Below are 23,438 nucleotides of genomic sequence, written 5' to 3' on the forward strand. Positions count from 1 at the left end.
CAACAGCAATTTCAAAAAATATGTTGAAAATTTTTCAAGGAAAAAAGCTATTATTCAATAAATGAATTTTTATCTGATAGCAGCAATAATGTTGTGTATCTATAGGTACGTAAATTTTTAATAAATTACCAATAAAAAGTTGTATTGGGTTTGATGTTCTTTGTGTGACTGGTGATATTGCATCCTACTAATAAGGCACTTGGTGCCTTTTTTATTTATATAAAATGATTATGATTTTAAGTATTTTTTGTACTCTTGTGCCTATTGTATTGTTCGTGTATGTATTTAAGTTTTGTATGTACTTGTGATATGTTGCCTGTTGCTTACTATCTTTGGGATGTAAGGTATTATGCAACAGAACAGAAATAAATAAACATATTATATCATGGAAAGAGAATTTATGGTTATTCCATATATTTCTGAAGAAGTTTTACAATAAAGCTTGCTAAGTTAAAATTTTAGAAGTTTCACATAAAGTGTTATATCATTTTTAAAGTCTTTTCCAACATTTTATATTGAAAAGAATTTAAACATTTTTATGAGATATAAGATAACTTGTTTTATTTTATTTAGATTGTTACTGTATAAATGATTAAATTTCCAGCTGTCTAATTTTCAAAGAATACAAGATATTACTTCGGTCATTTATCATGTTAATCAAATTCTTATTTACAAAAGATTGCATTTGCTTTTGTTACCTGCTAAGGTCACTAGCAAAAAAAATTCCAGCTGTGTGTAAACAACCAACTTAACAAAATTGTCATGATGTTTTATGTATAGTATATCAAAAACAATGTTAATTTGAATGACCTTGTGCTTAGCTTTTCTGAGGTGTTATTTTTTTTTGGGGGGGGTGAAAAACGCTTTTACATTATCATCGCTTGGGCTTCCTGAGGTTATAGGTAAATGTTGACCGAAGTTATATAGTGCTTTTGCACATATATGAGAATGTATCGTATTTGTCTACTGTAGAATTTTATGCAGTTTAGATTTGTGAGTCTTTGTTCATACATGACATGAATCCATTATTCAAGCAGTTTTTTTATTTGTTTCAATGCCATGATCAGTAGATTTTTATTTGTTTTTACTATGGAGTGCATTGTATTTGAGTTCATTGTATCTGAACTGCATTTACCCATTTGTTCAATAAACAACAAAGTGTTGCTGAAGCAGTTAATTTATGTTTGTTAAGTTGTGCGTTTTGTAAAGCCATTTTGCTCAGTGGTATGATTTGCATTTTGTAAAGCCACTCTGCTCAGTTCTATGAAAATTGTAAAGTTTTTTCTGATTCTTTGATTTTGTAGGTATATATGTCCCTGTATACCTATAAGGACATGTGAACAGAATGCCTCTGGAGGTGTTTTCCAAACTTAAGGTCTGATTAAGGACATCAAAATAAACAAAAAAGTTCATATGGACAAATGCCTTACCTCTTTTCATCTTTCCCTTCATCCACTATGTTGTGTTTTATTTTATAAAGATTGATGTCCTAAAAAAGGATTGAGATATTTGATAACATTTTACTTACAAAATTTCAAAATGGTGGTAATTTGAATTTTTTAATTTTAATAGTCCATTAATATTAGTTTTAACAAAATATGTTTTATTTGATAAAAGTCAAGTCTTTTATTCTGGACCCTCATTTCTTCAAACTGATTTATAAATGATTGAGATGTGGTTGAAATTGTTAGAAGTTGAATTGCAAAAATTATATATTCTGACTCTTTTGTGTCAATTTTCACACCTATTGTAATACATTTTAACAGTTTCAGCCAGATCTCACCTGTTTATCAACCAATTTGAACAAATGATGTGTCATTTTATTATCAATAAAAAACTTAATATTTTAATATAATTAAAATTATATTAACTGTGACATATATTTATCTGTTTATGAAATGTGTAAAGATGTTTTCCCACATTTGTTAAAATTGTTTTACAAGCTGTCAAGTTACATATCTAATGATAAAATTATTAATTTTTTTTATTTATACAAATCAGTTTACTTGGGGCATTATGATTGTTATATTAATTTATTATATAAAACATTTGTTGCACTATCAAAATTACTATTTAAATATGCTGTTGAATAGTGTATCATCTCAAATTGTATTAGTTCACTAATTTTTTATAAATTTTATTTGCTTATAAAAAGCTCTTTTCTGTTATTTTATTCTGTATTATATTTACATGGAGATTTTAATTATATAGAATGTTAAGTCATACCACATAAATTTGGATCTTCCTAAGCTCTTTTTTTTCTTAAGAGGTGGAGGAACCCCATTTGCAAGTGCCTAAGCAGTATCGTGTTCGCTAACAGGTTCTGTCAGTTATAACAAAGGGTGTATGTATACCTGCACACTACCGACTAAACACCTGGCTCACCCCTCCCTGATTCTGCTTATAAAAACATTCATTAGAAGGGGGAATCGCCCACACACACAGTCATAACAAACCAACAGGATGTCACATACAGCACATCAAAGACAAACACCGACAACAACATCGCACAAGAACTATGCAGAAAACAGCATAATGCTTCCAACATCCACAACACCGTGCGATACATACTCACACAGCAGTCAAGACAGAAATCTCAAACAGTCACACCATTTACCAGTGGCCATCATCAAATGCATGAGCAGAGTGTCCCCAGCCTCATTGCACCCAGGCAACTTCCACAGGTACGGGGGACCCCCTAGGCACTCGGCCAAGAACCTGTCTGTCCCTGCACCCTTCAGCGCCATTCTCCTCTGCAGGACTCCTCGTGTAAATGCAGGTTCCTCATGACCATCCTGACAAATCTTTTCACAGTCTTCCACTGTGCCTCACCTTGTAATAGGATCCATCTCAGGTTGTTGAGCATCTCTCTACTTTCTGTGGCGAATCGTGGGCACAGAAAGAATACATGTTGGGGGGGGGGGTCTCTTCTACCTTGCTCTCTGGGCAATTTTCAGGCAGGTTGAGCCCAAATCTGTACAAATAAGACACAAGTCCCCATGACCTGCCAGGAATTGTGTTAACTCAAAACTCATGCTATGGGTTCTCTGGCACCATCCCTTGATATCCCCAGTAAAACGATGGGCTTCCACCTACCCTTTGTGACCCAGTCCTACCACTCCTGCCATGTTTGTGCGATCTCTTCTTCTAGTTCTTCAGCACAGCACTTCCATTCCTGTAGCGGGAGTGTCTTCAGTTCCGTAGTTTTGCTACGCCACATTTATCATCAAGTCTAGGCAGGAGTCCAGCAATCACCCCTAACTGCCTCCCTGGACACTGTCATATAGATGGCTACTACTCTGATACAACACCTCCTGTGGATGGATTCCAATTTACCCCTGTACTTGGCAAATCTAACAATGTCTGCCCACAACTCAGCGCCATGTAGCAGGGCTGAATAGACCACACCAGTAAGCGGTTTCCTCGTTTGTTGGGTGGGCCCTCTTGTATTCGGTAGTAGGCTAGCAATAAGCCTCATTTTCTCCACCTTTTCACTAGCCCAGAGTATGTGAATAATAAACCTTAGTCTGGAGTCTACCCAGATTCCCAGGTATTTTGTGGCCACATGGGACACAATTTCTCTGCTATCAAGGATCAGACATAAAGTTGGCCTCCTCCTGGTGGCATAGATCACCACCACCATCTCTGTCTTTTCAGGAGCCAGCTCCAGTTCTATCCCAGCTATCCACTCACTAATCCTTTTATATGACTCAGTTATCTTGCCTACAGCCTCATACCTTGTTTTCGCCTCCACTAGCAATGCTATATCATCAGCGTAGCCAAATAATGTAATCGATTGTGGGAGAAAACAACCTGAAACACACTACTATTAACAACTCTGTTAGTAGTACTATTAGTACTACTAGCCACTATTTTATTATAATCTAAGATTTAAAATTATAATAATAGGTATAACCGATACCTACATAAATGAAATAAACCCTTACTGATTTACTAGTACTAGCTTTATTCCAGGATAGTTAGAACACTGAAATTTGCCATGCTGAGTTTGTAGAAAGTTGTTATGTTAACAACCAAGGAATTATAAATATAATAGTATAGTGGCTACTAGTACTAATAGTACTACTAACAGAGTTGTTAGTAATAGACACAAAAGGACAAAGTGCGTACTTGCTAGCTTATTAATTAGGCATAGGACAGCCACTCCAATTAATAAGGTACCCTGAAAGTTACAAAAATGTAACAGTTAAATTAGATTCCAAAATGAAGCTGAGCATGAAAAGTTTTCCAGTTTTCTTACTGGCCTGTAGTGAGTACTAGAATAGAGTACTTATTTTTATGTATTATAGAATAGAATGTGGTACTTGTTTGTTATTACTTTTTTCACTTTTTTTTATGCAACTTTTTCGTCAAAAACAGTGTATTAAATATATTACAATAATGTATTAAACAAAAAATATGTCGGTTAATGAGTAAAGCAAGCATAAATTAAGTTTGTTTAGATTACATTGACCCGTGTATTTATGAATCAATGTAACCTAACCAAACATTACCTGCACTCATTTCATAGCATATTTCACATTAAATATGCATGTTATAACACTATTTAATAGTAATTAGATGAGGTTATGTTTGTTTGTGGGTTATGTTGATATACGTGTAATTCATCAATTCACAGAGTCAACATAATCTAAAGTGATTTGTAATTTTTATTTTTTCATTTTTTTCCACCTTGAATAAATGTTAGTTTTCACTTTCTCTTGAAATCTGAAGAAGTTGCATAAAAAAATTGAAAAAAGGTGGTGGTGCGATAACAAACTAGTACCTAGAATATATTTTAATATAAATAGAAGATGGTCATTTCTCTTGTGATAACTTTAGGAGAAATTGCAAAGTATATATTAAATCCAGAAATTTTGAGCACCCAGAGATGGGCTCTACATTTTGATTTTAAAATGTATCAAACATTGTAAAGGCAATCGTGACAAAATTGTGGAATATCAAATCAGTAATGTTGGAAATGAAAGAAAGAATATATTAAACAGTTGTACCAAAATAAAAGAGTAGCATACTTAATTAGAAGTGTCCTGAACCTCAGCAGCCACAAAGGACAATGGTAGAAGGAACCCTTGTAGGAAATGATGGAAAGGAGCAGCAGCTGCATTACTGAAACTGTAATTAGGCATTTTTGCACAATTCAGAACAGAAGTGAAACAGAATAAGTGTAAATTTTTCAATTCTCAAATGTTAAAAAAATTTGATTTCTTTTTTTTACAGGTAAAAATTTGAGCTGCAAATATATATATTCTATTAGAATACATTTTATACTTTTCCTTTAAACTATCCTTTAGGCATGCGATTACAAAACTTGAAAGAACTGGAAACATTTGACAAATGTTTTCTTGTGAAAGACAAAATTTTAATATCAGCTACTTACACATTTCATTTGTAGATCAAATTTCAACTTTATTTCAATATATAGATTGTATATGTATTTTTATGATGTTTTTTTTTTTACTTTATATGTAAAGAATTAAAAAAAGAAAATATAAAATTTATTTTTTTTGTTTTGTAAAGAACTGGTACTAAAGTTAGTCTTTTTATAAAATTATTATACATCATTGTTTAGTAAATTCTATTCTTGGTATGTAATGATTACATTTTATGCTTGCTCTATAATTGTATTATAAAGTGTAAAGGTCTGTTCCTTATCGTAATGTAAGCTTTTTTCCTCAGGATGTAATTTTTTTTCTTAAATATTTTTAAATAGGTATATCCACTTTTTTAAATACTTTAATTATATTTTTATCATTGAAATTCAATTAAATAAAGTTAACTTTATTTCTCTATTTTTTTTTTAAACTCTTAACATTTTATTTTTGGTTATTTTGCTAGCATGAAAACCATTATTTAATGATCTGTTAAGCTATACATATAATTTATTTATAAAGTTATTTTTTTTTCTTAAGTTAAGACTTTTTAGTGTCTTTGTATCATGAATCTTATTGTAAAACAGATTAAATAATTTGTTATCTTCTAGCAATTTCAGTTGTACGATTGGAATTATTATTATTATTATATACATTATAATAGGTGGTATTTCGCAGGTTTCGCAAATGGAGGGTCGTAGGGACTATAATGTGGTACATAGTGCTTTATTGTTATATCCATTTTCATACTTTAAAGCTTTAGTTGTTCCAGTTTTCATGTTGATTCTGTTATTTATAAGTTTTTATTTATTTATTTTTTTTTGTTTATGAGTTATAATATTAGTCTATTACATTTAATTTATGGTTTATTTTGTTTATATACATATATTATGGGTATATGTGGCATAATATGATGTTAACAAAATATTTGTCTTCCTATAAATTTTATGTAAATTTGTAATAGTAATAATGTTAAAATTAGGATGGTGATGACAGTTGCTTGATGTTTAATCATGTAACTACTGTGCTTTATCGAAAACTAAGTATAACGTAAAAGTAGAGTGCTGGATCTCATAGAGTGAAGACATGTCATTTGGTGCTGTGCATTTTTTCAAGTTTCGGATGGTTTTTTTTGTGATTTTTACTGATTTGAAGGACAGGTATTGATTGGTTAAATTTTTACGGATGTGTATGTGAAATTGTGTGAATTTTGGACATCAGACTAATTTTTTATTAAGTTTTTTTGAGATCAACCTTATTGCCTACTGCAATAGGGTTGAGAATTGAACAGCTGTTGCTGTTACAAGTCTGTGCAGGATACAATATAACATAAACAAGGACTTGGAAATATTTTTTCAATATTTCTATAGAGTTGAGTGATTTTTCTAAGTTCTCAAGTCTGTTAAAAGGGGAATTCTTTTTTCCTTCATTTCTCCCCAATCCTTCACCCTATCCCCAAACCCCCTTGGTTCTATCCAAATCGGGACCTTTCCCTTCTGTTAACTTCTGTTAACCCCAACATTTTTGACCCCCTAAGTATTTTAATCAGTATCAGGCTGGATACAGAATCCGGCCTTCGTCAAAATGCCTAAAATATGGAGGTACAGATAGATCACTATTGCTCTCAGGACCAGCAGAAGAAGGTACATCTGGTAAGCCAAGTACTTCAGGAGTGTCTGGTACATCGGGAGCACCTCCTGAGAAACCGGTAGATGAAAGGCAAGAAGCAAATCAAGCCACCAATGTCATCAGAATAGGAGGATCGTGCTTTTGTAAGTCTGAAAGAATTAACAAACAAACTGACTCTGGCTATATATATCTTGAGGCAATGTCTGGGACAGGGACTGCAAAGATATATAGTCCGGCATGAAAAAGACATGGTAGCAATCAGTGCTGGTCTTAAGGCACTTATGGAGCTTTAACCACCAGTAGGTGGTATTTCGCAGGTTTTGCAAATGGAGGGTCCTAGGGACTATAATTTAGACAAAAGCCTTTCAATAAATGTGTCTGAAAAGAATTACCTGGTCTGATTTCTCACAGGTGGTTGGTAGAGGTCATGCATAGAGTTAATCTGATTAAGGATTTATTTTATGAAATGGGTGATAGATGCTACTTCCAAGACCTATCTCAGTCGCAGGCCTCGCAAGAAGATGCTTCTCAGGAGCAATAATTAAGCCTGGCTTTGTTCGAGATGTTTCCGAGATCATGGGTAAGGACCCAGTTGTTGTTCAGAAGAGTCGTTACAGGATTTATTATAACTAAAGATGGTGACTGTCACATTATGGACAGTTACGAAAGTTCAAAATTTCCAGTATTTGTTTTATTAGCAGGAGGTATTAGTTCCTCAGTCAGGAAAATCTACTTGCTGTGATTGTTATGAAACTTACGATTGTTGTGAAAGGTGCGGGAAAATCTTATGCTGATCTATTGCGAACGATGAAGGCAGCAGTTTCCCAAGAAGCTGGTGACATCCTCTCCCTAAGGTAAAGCAATAATAATGAACTGCATATTTGCATCAAGGGCTCGCAGAATGCTGAAAACTTCACTACAGTTTTAAGAAATAAGGCTGCAGGTCTACAGATAGACATCAAGTCTCGAGGCGGAAGAAGGGCGGTAAGACATATTAGAGACATTGACGCTGACACCACTGAACAGGAGGTGAGGGATGCCATTGCCCACACTTTAGGGAGCGCGGAGGAGTTCCACATTACTTCTTCAGACCATCCTGTGGTGGGACATGCAATGTCACGCTCATTACGACCTACCGGCCGCAAGAAAACTTCCTGAGGAACGTATACGTATAGGATGGGTCTTTTGTAGGACCTATATCAGAGAGAATGAAAGCCATTTCTTCAAATGCTAGGGTTTGGGGCACAGAAGTGTCAAGTGTAACAGACCAAACAGAAGTAACCTCTGCTACAATTGCGGTGGTAAAGACCATAAGGCTAATGGCTATAATGAGCATACTAAATGTTTAGACTGTGGGAGTGGAGAGCATCGCACAGTAGGCGTAGCGATCAAAAAACCTTATAATGATTAAGTTGATGTTAACAAATGCAAATAGGAGTTCTCTCTTCCACAATCTGGTGGAAGAGATTGCTAAGAAGTACTGTGTCGATATTCTTGTTACGACTGGGCGCAACCGGATTTTCACAGCCAGAAATAATGGTTTGAGTCCAGATAAAAAGGGTAACGTAGTGATACAAAACGTCAGTCACAGACACAGTTGGCAGCTTTTAGACAGAGAGAGTATAATAGTGGCAATTGTTGTACTGGTGGGTGCCTGTATTTCACCTAATTCCGAACTGCATGACTATAAAAGTTTTATGGGTACACTAAAGGATGTAACTATCAGAGCAACCAAGAAAGTAATACTAATGGATGATTTCAATTTTAAATCCATCGAGACAGGGAGCCCATACACTAACCAGAGAGGAGAGTTTCTGACCGAGATGATGCAGTCGTTAAACGTATACTGTATTAATGATGACACCCCAACTTGGGGAAAGGCCACAGTTTTGTGTTGAACCTCACTATACTGGTCTGTGGTTGGAGTCAAGATCTGTATACATGGAGAGTGTTAAATGATGAAGCAGCAGTGATCATTTGGCAACTACTCTGCGATCCTGCTTTCCTTGAGAGGGATCATCAGAAACCCTATAGACTTTCTTATCGTCAGTTGGATTTTGTGACGACGAAAGTAGTCACTAAGGTTAGAGACGGCCTTAGACTCTTGCTGGTTACTCCAAGACACTATTTTTCAGGAGATCGCCACTCTTCCGCCTGGGCGAACGGAGTATAAATCTGCTTACTGGTGGATGCCGTGGATAGCTCAAATTTGAAGGGAACTCCAGAGTTTAAGGAGATTAAAATAAAGTCTACGTCATAACTCCAGGCAGGGGTACGAATTTGCTGAACTACAGTATACAGAACATAGAAAGATACTTATCTATGAGATAAACAGGACCAAAAACTAAAATGGCAACAATTGTGTGCAGATCTGGACAATGACCCCTGGGGCAAGTGTTTCAGATAGTTACCAAGTGGTTTGGGAGACACCTGCCTGTCTTGACGCATGAGAGAACCAGTAATGAGGTGTTTTGACATTTTCCGTTTGGTGAGAGGGTGCTTTCAAGCCCTTGTGACTTTCAGAAGAGACGTGTTAAGTTAGCTGAGGTCACCACAGCTGTCAATAGACTAGGTTAGAAGTGAAGGCATACCGGCCCGGGTCCTAAAGGCCCTTGGGGAGGGCCCAAATTCCTTGGGAGTTGGTCGAGATGGTTAACCAAGATCTAGAAAATGAAATCTTCCCATGTTACTGGAAGATGGCCCACTTGGTCCTTTTACCTAAGCCCAGAAGGGAAGATTAAGCTGATAGCTACTGTCCTCTGTGTCTATTGAACAACTTAGGTAAAGCTGTAGAATGTATGCTGGCAAATCGTATCATTGAAGAACTGAATAGTGGCGTTGGTTTAAAATCAATATGGTTTTTGGAAGGGCCGTTCTACCACCCAGGCAGTTTCTAGAATATCGGATTGGGTAGCTGCAGAGAGAATAGGGATGTGGAAGACAAGACAGATGCCAATGCTGATTTTGGTTGATGTCCCTAACGCTTTTGGCACTGTACCATAGGACGTCATTATGGCGGCGTTAGAGGCGAAAGGTATCAGTAAATACTTCCTGAGGCAAGTGTGTGAATATCTGCGAGACAGATGTATTACGACAGAGATGCAAAATGGGAGTTGGTTTTTGCAGATATTTCGTGGGGTCCACTGGGATCAGTGTTGAGATCCCTCCTCTGGAACATTGTCTTCGACAATGTTCTGAGTATACACCTACCTGAACACACATAACTGATTGCTTACGCAGACGATATTGCCATTTTGGGTTAGTGGCAGAGCAGAACTAGAACTACAGGGTTGAGGAATGAGGCCTTAGTAATAATTGATAAATTGGGAAGAGAAGGATAGGCCTCATTAATTTGGTGATTGGAGATAACCATCTTAGTCCAAAAATACTCTCACCTACCTAGGAGTTGTTATTGACAAAGCTGGTAGATTCAGTGAGCATGTTTTGGCCAGTTGTAACAAAGCTGAGAACACTCTGGTGGCCTTGAGGAGGATCATGTCATCACAGGTAGCACCTAAGTCGTCCAAAAGAAAACTTATGACAGCATTGATGTCTGCATTATTATACGCAACCCCAGTTTGGGGAAAGGCTTTAGAAAAACAAAGGAATATTCAAAGGATGCAGAGTATACATCATAAAGCGTTGTTGGGCATGATTTCTGCATTTCGTACAATATCATATGAAGTGACATGTGTACTACTATGCCTTCTGTCAATCTCTTGGTGCAGGAACGCACTAATAGATATGGCAGCATGAGTAAGGTAAAAGCGTTGTTAACCACTATGAACACGTGGATTGAAAGGTGGGGAGCAAGGCCCAAAGCTGAATGGACTAGACTGATCATTCCCGACCTATTGGTTTGATGCAACAGAGGAGATGGTGAGATCAATTTTCACATTGCCCAGATATTATCTGGACATGGAAATTATGAGGCTTTTCTTTATCATGTGGGCAAACATGACTCGCCAGGATGTAGTTTTGATATGCAGACAACATGGCGAAGCATATGCTATTTTTCTACTCGAGGTGGCATACACAGCGCTCTTGAACGGGCATTGTGGACATTGTGGAAGGAACCATGGTTTTTAGTTAGCCCCAGTTGTTTGGACATGCTGAGGTGTGCCGGTTTCAATGGTCAACTGGGGACTCCAGGGGAGTATTAGGAATGGGATAAGATAAAGACCAAGTCCCAGCTACTGTGTGGGGCCTGGGAACGACATAGTCATACCTGGTTCCTCCATGCATGGATAGAAGCGGGTTATTCTCCCTGAGAATTAGAGGCAGGCAAAAGAATAAAAAAGGAAAGGAGTCAACCAGTGGTCCAACCTGCTGTGCCAGACTTATTGCTGGTGGGCGGGGAGACCCGTTAAGAGTTTGAAGCACACTCTCCTGGGCCAAGTTTTACTTAACTGTTTGTCCAGCACAGGAGAGTATGGGAAAAAACTATGATTACACCTTGGCTATAGTCACATTTGGTTTTCAATAGTCAACTAACAAATAATTAGTTTAGATGACAGCTTGATCAAAAATAAAGCTCATGAAGTAATCATTATATTGTGGAAAGTCATGAGGCATTTCAGTGATGTGTTTTTTATGTTAGGATTTAGCGAGATACTTATATTTACTTATATAAGTATATATTTACTTATTCTTATGTATAATTCATTTTATGTATACCTTATAAAATGAATTATACATGTGTTTTATATATAATTTTTTTTTTTTTTGTTAGATTATGGCATTAAGGATATTTTGATCAAATGAAACAACTTTTTAAAATAAAGTTATAGTTATACTAATGAAGTATGATAATATATAAAAAAGTATACTGATTATTTTAAATTACACAGGTAAAAAAAGTGATTAATCTAGTTCAGAGTTGCTACACTAACACAAAATTGTTTATTTTGTGTTAGTGTGCATAAACGTGCTAATAAATATTATATATGAAAATCGTGTTTACTAGATGATTAAGTTTCACTGCAGTAAAATATTACTCATTTACATATGAATACCATTAACTAATAAGTTAGCATAAACAACTCGGCCAAAAGTTTGTTATTACTAAAAGATTTGATTACAAAATATAAAAAGTTAATATTTTAAATAGCATTTATTTAAAATTTAAAAAAGAAATATATTATTCCACCAGGTTTTTCCTTTTTAACTTATCATCTAATTTTCAAACTGAATTACTGTATATCATCATAGTTACAGTTTTTCTTATTATGATTTTTTCACAACTTCTCATACTACTGTTATCAACACTATCTTCAGTTATGTTACTAATCCATATAATAAAAGAAATTGAGAATTTTCTATTCTGATCTGTTTTTCTCTGGCAACTTTTTCAATTTCTTTGTTAATCAAAAGTATTCACTATTACTTGTGCTGATGCTTAAAAAAGGTTTAGACTTTGAAAGAATAAAAGTTATTCTTTGCAGAATTAAAATTCTTTGCAGTTTAAAATTTGCAGAATTCACTTATGTTAAAAGTTATTTGCAAAGATTTTGTCAGCTTTTTATAGATGAAGCTTCCTCTACGTAGAAATTGTTTTTGTAATTTTATAATGATGATTAATCTGCTGGAAGCACTAGCATTTTCCACAGTTTCACATTTAAATCTTGCTCATACTATTTATAAAGTTTTGTAGCTATTTTTCTTTTGTGTGAATCAGAGATGAGTTCTTTCAGTATATTCTGATTAAGGTCAAGTAGCACCAAAAAATAAGTACTTGTCAGATTGTTCAGTCAGAACTGAAATGACATATATAATACAAATATTATATATTGTATATTTCTTATCTTGACGTCTTCTAGTGGGAAATTTTTCTCTTTAAAATAATTACTATTTCTTTCATTAGAAATTATTTTAATATATGTATAAATATATAATGTTTCAGTTAAATTATGCTCAATTAGTAAATTATAGATAATATGTATTTTGTTAATACACCTATACGTATCAGTTGAGGCTTCAAGTTTCATATTAGAGTAATTTTAATGCATTTTCATTAATTATCCGATATCCATATTTCTATTCATATACCCATAGTTGCTTTCTGTAATTAACTGACTATTCTTCATTTCTTTTTTTCTTATCACTTCGCTTGCCATTTCATATTCTCTGTTGTAAATAGGTTACCTCTGTTCATACTAGGGTTATTGCCCTTCCTATTTTATCAAAACAAAGTAGTCTGGAATCTTGTCATTAAAAGATTTTGCTTTTAATACACGCTTACATTAACTCTTATAATTACTAAAGTAGTGCTAATGGCATTTTGAAACAATTTTTTAGGTTCATTTTAGCCTTTTAATATAGAAATTTGATCGACTTTTTGGTTAAAATTTAAAACAATATTTGATCAGAAATTTATTGTTAAATTAAATTAATATTTTGTAACTTCGTAGTTTAGGAAATTGAGTCGCATAAAAAGAAAGATATAATTTTAGTTTTAAAAGAATTTAAACATATATGTATACACCTCATTCTTTAATTATTGACTTTCTGATTTACTCTTAACTTACTATAGTATATGAGAATATTTATAGTTAGTACTTTATTATTACAAGCTATTATTTTCTTATTCATTTATAAAAATGAACTTGTTACTCTTTCCTTTTATTTTTTCTCAGTTTTAAAAATAATAACTCGACTGAAATAGCTGTTGTTTAAAAAATGGTCAATAATTCAAACCCTTTGTATAAAAATGCTCAAATTGGGTTAGAACAGTGAGAAGATTACTTACTAGGCAGTTAATAAGACATACGAGGATAAGTCAATTATTATCTGCAATTTAGTTATATTGTTTATGTTGGTAGTACTGTCGTGTTACGTAGATGATGCATGCGTGGTTTAATTGTTATGTCTGTGCAGGTGTGATGCTGCTAGGTTAGTTCCATTATCGCTGCCCTGTCGTTAACCATGGCTGCTCCGCTTTCTGTTTGCACCAAAGAAGAGCAATGTTCAGTGATCCGTTTTTTGTGGTCAGAAGGTGTATCAGGGGCCAAAATTCATTGAAGACTTTCGGTACAGTACGGGAACAGTGTCTTGCCACAACGGAGTGTCTACGAATGGATTGAAAAATTCAAAAATGGTCACACAAGTGTTATGCACAACGAAGGCACTGGATGACCGTTTACCGCTAAAAAAGAGGAAAACATGAGCGTGCACGTGACATGGTTTTCTTAGACAGACGAGTAAATATTGATGAAGTGGCACATAATCTACAAATTAGCCATGGTTCAACCTACAAAATCATCCACAACAGACTTGGGTTTCATAAAGTCTGTGCAAGATGGGTCCCAAAACAACTCACACAGTTGCATAAACAAACGCACTTGGACATTTGCCAAAAACATTTGGATCGCTATGGTAACGAACAGGACATCTTAGACAGAATCATCACTGGTGACGAAACATGGATCCATCATTACGAGCTGGAGAGTAAACAGCAGAGTATGGAATGGAAGCATTCAAATTCGCCATGCAAAAAAATTTCAAGACCTAACCATCCACAGGAAAACTGATGCATGTGGTTTTTTGGGACTCACAAGCCCCAGTACTGGAACATTATGAAGAAAGGGGCAAGACAATAAACAGTGCGCGTTACAGTGAGATGCTTACTGCCAAGTTGAAGCCTTCAATTCGAAGCAAACGCCGAGGACTGCTGTCGAAAGGTGTTGTGTTGTTGCATGACAATGCCCATCCACATACTGCTAATCACACTCTGTTGAAACGCTCCTGAAACTCAACTTTGAAGTACCAGCTCATCCTCCATATAGTCCTGATCTTGCCACTTCTGACTACCACTTGTTTGGTCCACTCAAAGAGTCATTAAGAGTTGATTTATGTCGGATGAAACAGTGAAAGAAGCGGTGCATTCCTAGTTCGCAGCTCAACCGAAAACCTTCTTTTATCAGGGCATCAGGAAGCTTGTGCAATGATGGACCAAGTGTGTTGAAATGCAAAGGGATTATGTTGAAAAATGATGTATATGTAAGTTCCCTATTTGTATTGCAATAATAATTGACTTACCCTCGAATTTTTAGATTTTTCACATTGACTTAAGTCTTTACTTGGGTGTTGAGTTGGGTCAAAAAAGTAGTCCTAAAACTGTAGCTTTTCTATCGGATTGTTTTTTATGATAAATTTCAGTAATAAAATAAAATTGTATCAGATAGTAGGAAAACAATTAAAGACCACCAGCAGCAATGTTTTATTATTTATATAAAATAGATTAACTGCATATTCATTGACAAAAATATTATAATGGTTTCATGGTAGTCTCTCTCTCTCTCTCTCCCTCTCTCTCTATACATATATATATATACCATAATATATTTACCATATTTAGAAATAAATTAACTCCACCTTGTTGAATTTACCCAAAATAACATTAGTAATTGTTAGGGCTCTTAATACATGAATGTGATAAAGAATAACTGGGATATCATTACATAGATTGTTTCTTTATTGTCAAATTAAAAAAAATAATAATAATAGTCATAATTTCTTTGCCTTTCCAAGATTTTCTCATGCCTATATAATAGGTAAACATGATTATAATGCAAAACTGAAATTGCTTATAGTTATAGCAATCATATATAAAACCTTTAAGAGGTACAATTAATTTCTCTTAAATGTAACTTCATTGTTTTTACTTTGTCTACCTATACTGTTCTCTTCTTAAATTATTGATCTTGCAAATTTTAGTTATTTATTTTTATTATTAAACTTATATTTACAAATTGAATTTCTTGTGGATATATAATTCTACAGAGTTATAGCATAATTGTTCATCTATTTACCTGGTCATAAATAATACTAATTCTTTAGTTTATTAGTGAATCAGCTCATTTATACAAGCAGTATCTTTGTGATTCATGTGTACATCTAACTTGGTAATATTAACTGTCATATAATAACTTTGTATCATTAACTGTTTCATATTATTTTTATAATAGTTTTATTTTCATCTTTTACAAAGTACATATTTTTACAAGATTATATCAGAGTTTCACATTTCTTGTCAGAGATTAAAAGTTATAAAACACAATTGTACCTTAGCTCTATCTAGATGTATGAAGTAGTATTGGCACTGCCAATAGTACAGTGGAGGGGATACTGTACTGCAGCAGGACATCACAGATAGCAAGCCAATCACTGGTTCAGCAATCTATCCCCACCCTGCATGTCAACTTATCAAAAAACTCCCAGCTTACTAAACTGACAAGTAATTCTACTGTATATAGTTATATTTAAGATAGGCAATATTATTTGTGCAAAATTAATGCTCTGTTAACTATGATTTACACTTATTGAATATGTTATAAACAGGTTTTCTAATTTATTATTAATCATTTTAGGTATATTTTTAATTAATTGGAATTTTATTGTGACATTATACATTAATAACATATTTTTCAGAATTAAACATCCTTTGTACTAGGGTAAAGCAAATATAAACGGGATTTTATTTTTTAAATCTATTCATTGAAAAATAAAAGGCAAATATAATTTATTTCTCTACATAGTTTCCTGCTTTAGAAATACATTTTTCCCAGCGAGAAGGAAGGTCTTATATTGCAGCATCGTACAATGAAGCTGATTGCATCAGAAGCTAATTGTGCGCGGATCCCTCCACACCCTTAAATCATTTCACCATCTTCTTTTAGCGGCCCAAACAAATGAAAATTGCAGGGCAGTAGGTCCGTGCTATAGGAAGGATGATCAAGTTGAGCCCAGTGCATTTCTTCTAGTTTTGAGACCGTTAGAGCTGCAATATGGGGTCTGGCATTGTTGTGGAGGAGGATGGCCTCTCTAATCAGTTGGGCTTGTCTTTTGCAACGATAAGCAGCCCTCACCTCGTTCTGCAGCTCGCAGTAGTAAGCAGCATTGATTGTGCATCACTCATGCAAAAATAAGTGAGCAAGTGCCTCGGTGGTTGAAAGAATCTTGCCAGCTGACAGTTGAGTCTTTGCTTTCACAGGATCTGCCTCTCCTTTCCCCTGCCACTCCATACTGGCTTGTTTCAACTGGGGAGTGTAGTGGTAGACCCATGTTTTGTTGCAGGTGACGATCCGACTCAAAAATGCATCACCTTTCTGTAAGCCTCTGACAGACCTCAAACGTCTCAACTTCTGAGCTGCGGTCAAAAGGCGAGGGACCCATCTGGCACACACTTTATGGAACTATAGATTGTTTGTGATGATTGCTTGACTACTATCATAACTTATTCCGACCTGTTCTACAATTTCAGATATTCTCACCGTCGATCGTCTTCAGGAATGTCTCGAACTGCGCGAATTTTTTCATCTGTAATGCTGGTCCAAGGATACCGATCATGTTCCTAATTTTCTACATGCCCTCGTCCTTCCTTGAACCTTTATGCCAGGCAAACTCACAAGTCCTTGACAATGTTTGGTTCCCGAACTGTGCAGTCAATCTCCGGAAAATTTCCATCACTTGAACTCCTTCACAAGCAAGAAATTTTATAATTATGCGTTGCGCTCCTGTTGCTTCCACATCATGAGCATTACTGACGAATTGGTTGGCAGTATGAAATGGCCGGCTCAGTGTGGAATAATGTCTATGATGTTCAAATCTAATCATTAACTGAATATTTTAAAAGATATATATTGATAGAAAAGGAAACATTTTATAATAAACGTTTGCAAAAATATTATCTATAGGAAAATTCTACATGAACTAACGCTTAATGATTTGTGATGATCTGTAGATATCATGAGATATTACTTATTGAGATTACACAGGGAAGTTTCTGCCTTATGAGTTAATTCCATAAAGTTGAAGGAAAAGTATTTATACATATATATTTAACTTTCTCCTCTCAGCATAATCTATGTAAAATCTTATAGCTTAAATATTAACTTTATTTGATTTTCTTCAATAAGAAAGAAAGAAATTCTTAAAAACATTTATTTTGAGTTAGGAACAAGGGAAGAACAACAGCTTTGTTCAAGTCCAGACCAAAAACAAAAACCTGGAGTTTTTGATTCAGTAAAAGTGTGGATTGTAAACATTAGAATATATGTAACAGATAATTAAGTATTTAAGAACAAGAAGCTAATAAATTTACACAAAGTAGGAAGGAATGAAAAAGTGCTTCAGCATTCAAACAATTAAAAACAAAAACTTTATTAAATGACTATAAATATGAACCTTATCATTTCATAAAGACAGAAAATGTAACTACTTTTAAAAATGAAGAAGAAAAGGTATAGATAGATATAGCAAAAATGACAAATGTTTGTTCCACCATAGCAGCCAACAGTTGTCCCAATTTAGATATATCACCCCACAGTGGAATCCTTCTATTACTGGGAGTGTCGTAGGATACATATATATTTAAAAAATGTTGTGATTTTTTGACGAGCAGTATGTTTGATCATGTAATCATTCCCTTTATTCTTGCTCTTATTTGTTGGTATTGCATGACTTATTTATTTAAACAAATTTCTTAATATATTTTTTGTGATTAAGATTATTTCCTTGAGGTTGTGAATCAAAATATTTTACGTATAAACAATTAAAAGAAATAATAACAATGTAGTCATATGTAACTAAATTACCAACATTAAATTTAAGGAACATCAATAAAAATTTAGTCATTTATGTAAATACAATAGATATCTCAAGTAATGATAAGAAGAAACTCTTTGTTTCATTTAAAATATACAGTTATTCTTTAATTATTAAATTATGTATTTAGGGTGTATGTATGAATATTCCACTATAGCAGTTCCAAAAATTGAACTGATTTAGATGCATTGAAATCCTTATGTTACCAGGAGTTTCATAGGCCATGTAACTATATATAATTATGTGTGTGTGTGTAAATAAATTATAAAATAAAATTATACTGTTTACCCTACATGCTATTTAATTATCCTATATTAGTAGTTATCTTGTATTAAAGAGCAAATTTTTTTTTGGCAGTCATGTTTTTTAATATTTATCTCTTGTTTTATTTAGTGTGTAGGTTTTATGTGTAATATTATGTAATAACTGACAGATAATTTGTTATGAAAAATGTTATTTTTCTATTAAACAATTTATAAGTTTAACAAATTGTTTCATTTGCATTGTTCATTATATTTTTAAAGTACAAAAATATATGTTCTGGGTTTATGTAATTGCTGAAAATAGTTATTTTAATATTCCTTCTTGGATAAAAAAAACCCAAACGCTGTTAAACTTTGCTGATCTACACAGTTTTTAGGAGAGGCCATACAGTTTAAATAAAAGCTGGGATTAGAAAAAATTAGTATGTCTATTCCGTTATAGAGGTGAAGAGGAGTTAAAAATTGTATGACATAGCTGTAGATGCTTGCTGTGTGAACTATCAGTGAAATATACATAATTTTATTTTATCTGAATCAATTAGTTTCCTCATTTGTATTAATACTATTAACTAAGGTAATTCAGAAATTTAATAATAATACTTATTGTTACAAAATTTACATTCTCATGCTAGGAGTCTTACAATTTATGCAACATAAAATAATTAAGCAATAACAAAAATAAAAATTTCCTTGTTATCTGATATCAATAAAACAGAATTAAATTTAGTAATTTTACATAAATTACTAGTGTCTTATCTACTGATATTAATTATTTCTGAAATTTATTTAGATATATTTTATTTATTAATTATGTTTGGGGTGTTTATTTAGTACAATTTCACTCTGTATTTTAATAATATGAATTTTATGGATTTTCTCTTTTGTGATAGTACTGACAAAACATACAGACAGTAAGGTCAATCTAATTACTAGTTGTTATGTGGTTTTGTTCAGACTCAAGCCAGCTAATTTTAAGAAAATACTGTTATTTGAACTGTAGTGTCTGAACTGATATTGACTTGTTAATGCCAATAACAGGCGTATAGTTAAAGTAAAAGTAACTGTTCATATTAGCACAGATTGTTTAAATTTATAATTGTTTTATTTTAATAATAATAGCTTTAATTTCCTGATAATAATTGCAGAAAAGAAAGTCATTGCAAGAAAGAAATTAATTTCTTTTTAGTTCATGATGAGTGAGATAATTTACAATGTGGTAATTTTTTTTTAGGTTGAAAAAAAAATACAGGGCAAAAATTAACAAAGAATAAACCAAGCTAATTAAATGACAGATGACAAAATGTATTTTTATGTAAATTATAATCTGTTTCATCAATACTATGCTGTTTTCTCTGATAAAATGATTGATTTAGTATTGTTAAACATTAGTGCTGTTTTAGCAGATTTTACAACCTAAAATTTGCTAAAACAATGGGTGATTAACTCCTTCACTCCATTAAGTGATTAATGGAGTTTTGGTTGCAGTAGCAAACATTTTTTTTAATTGATTGTCTTGTGCTTAAATCATTTAATCTTGGGATGTAATTTTTTTGTATGTTATTGTATAGTTTTCACTAGTTTATTGTTTACTTTTAATTAAAAATACTTGTTAGTAACCATTAAGTGCAAGTTTTATCAATTACTAATATTACAACTTGTAAATGTGCAATCCCATGTAGGATTTTCCGTACATTAATATTTTAAAGGAAATAAATGAAATAACTTCCTCCACTAATAGAATGAATGTATTTGATGTATTGTTTCTCAACAGAAAAGTATATTAATATTTTGTATTAAACTATCTGGAATAGTCTCTTATTATGGCTATGATTCATTTAAACCACCTGAGGTACAAGATGCACCAGAGAATACTTTGAGAGTTATGATAAATATACACCAGTCCCTGTAATGAACATATTAAAGCTATCGCTTGTAGAGTTGAATATCTGCTGGATTTTGTTGGACTTGGGGCTTGATCAGGTCCGGTCCAGCAGTCTGCTTGGTTTTGTGAAAAAAGGTAGTAGGAAACCGCTTCACTCTTAATTTACTTTGTAAGAATTATTCTGATGCTTGTTTTATTGAGAATGGTTATGCTGATTTTAGAAGTGACCTGTATCTTGTATCGCCATTTTGTTTATGGCATCAAACTTATAAAAAATAATAGTTTAACAACAATATAATTAACATTTTATTTTTACAAGAAATTTTCTTTATTAGAAATATCATCAAAAATACAATTTGCTTACATCAAAAATGAATTTAAACATCAGGTAAACGTTTTTTAAAGTATATGTTTGGAGCATACCTTTATATGGAAGTGAAACTTGGACAATCGGAGTACCTGAAAAGAAAAGATTAGAAGCTTTTGAAATGTGCTGCTAAGGAGAATGTTAAAGATCAGATGGGTGGATAAAGTGACAAATGAAGAGGTGTTGTGGCAAATTGATGAAGAAAGAAATATTTGGAAAAAATATAGTTAAAAGAACAGACACACTTATTGGCCACATATTAAGGCATCCTGGAAATTGCTTTGATATTAGAGGGACAAGTAGATGGGAGAAATTATGCAGGGAGGCAACGTTTTGGAATATGCAAAACAAATTGTTAGGGATGTAGGAGTTATGCTGAAATGAAATGACACTAGATAGAAGATCTTGGAGAGCTGCATCAGACCACTCAAATGATGGAAGACAAAAAAAAGATTTTTTTAATGTTTCTCTAAGTGTAATACCATTTCTTGAATTGCTTTTTTGTGTACATTACAGATCTGTAAATACAACTTTTCTTAGTTTTAAATAAATTATACTTCAAAAAAAATTAAGGGAGAATGTAATTAAAATTTGTAAAATGTGTAATTTTGCATGGCCATACCTCTGTTAGAATGATTTCACTGATGCTTTTCTTTTATAAATAGCCTCAGACACATCCCAAATTAATGTCCAACAGTAATCGGCTAGCATGTTAGTATTCCATTTCCCTTTATAGCGGCTTTCGATCACCGAAATGCCTTGGTGGAAATGTTCACCGTGTTTGTCACTTACGTCTGCGAGGTTGTCCCGGAAAAACTACAGATGTGAGTAGAGGAAATGTATTTTCAAAGACATATTACATCCCATAGCACTGTATGAAGTAAGAAGTGATTAACAATATCGTGTAATTGTTGGATTTTTGTTTACAGACAAAACTTTTGTAAATGTTTTTTAATGAAGCCCAAGCTGCACTTTCTACATTATTTAACATTGAGTTAAATACATTAGCTTTGACCACCTCTCTTATTTGAGCACCAACTATTCCTTCTATAATTTTTCCTTCACTTACATTTGGAAATTTCTGCCTGATGACAAAAATCCAGGACTATCCTTCATTGCTTTTACAAAATTTTTTATTAGTACTAGCTTGATATGGTGAGGGGGTAAAAATATTTTTTTGAGTTCAACTAAGGGCTAATGAATAATATTTTTCCTATTTGGAGTTAAGTTGTCTCGTTTCTTCCACTCTTTGGTAAAATAATGTTTATCCCTAGCCCAGCTGTCCCTTTCGCAAAGAAAACACGTGTATAGCCTAACTGCATGCCTAACAAAAAAGATAAATAACTTTCAAATCACCACATATGTTCCAGCTATGTTTTTTATAATTTATTTTTTCAACAATGCCTTTCTTCACATCATATGTCTCTTTCAAATTAATACCATAAGCGATTGGTATCAAAGGATATTTGTTACCGTTGTGTAGTAGAACCACTTTTAAACTATACTTCGACAAATCTATGAAAAAGCGCCAGTCCTCAGGTTTATAAACTTGCCCTAAGTGCAACATAAGCTCATCCATATTTGTGCAATAAACCAAATTATTTTTATCAGTAAAGTACTGAGGAAGTTCTTTTTGTCGGCTTTGAAAGCCTGAAATTTTTGTATTTTTTTGAAGTAAATTCCAACCTTGCAGTCTTCACCTTAACAGTTCAGCTTGATTTTTTGATAAATTTAAATCCCTAACCAAATCATTTAATTCACCATGTGATATAAGATGTGGCTTATTGGAAGATAATTCAAAGTCATTATTGTCTTCTTCAGTACTACCTGATTCTTCATCCCTGCTTTCAAAACATATATTCACTGGTGGCTCAGGAACTGGAATAATTTCACTGTGAGGTTCAGGCCTGATTGCAGACTGCAATGAAGGATATTTTACAGTATGTTTAGATTTTTTAGAAATTCCATACACACTTGTTAAACAAAAGTAACAATCTGTTACATGATGCTTTGGTTCACGCCAAACCAAATGGCAAAACCTTCCATGTACCTTTCAGCTGTCCTCTTAAATATACAGAACAATTAGTGCATATTATATGAGGAACCTATGTCTTATCCTGATCACCAATTTTACACAAAGTACAAATGATATGTTTTTCTAATTAAAGGTGTAATGTTTTTTCTATTTGATTTTACAGTAAACTCACCACTTACATAACAAAAGGCATCCACATCATTTACACAATTTCAAGGCATTGCACTGTTAACAAACTTAAGACAGTAATAAGACTGAACAAAATTAA

The 23,438-nt window shown here is 33.3% G+C and overlaps 1 protein-coding gene across 2 annotated transcripts in view; it reads left to right on the forward strand.

The window, feature by feature from the left end:
* Window positions 1–23,438, forward strand: part of LOC142318868 (transmembrane protein 198) — a 78,178-nt gene that overhangs the window by 4,363 nt on the left and 50,377 nt on the right. The gene's annotated exons all lie outside the window — the stretch shown is intronic.

This window comes from Lycorma delicatula, chromosome 2, assembly GCF_047948215.1.
Source record: "Lycorma delicatula isolate Av1 chromosome 2, ASM4794821v1, whole genome shotgun sequence".
In the NCBI taxonomy this organism is placed as follows: domain Eukaryota; kingdom Metazoa; phylum Arthropoda; class Insecta; order Hemiptera; family Fulgoridae; genus Lycorma; species Lycorma delicatula.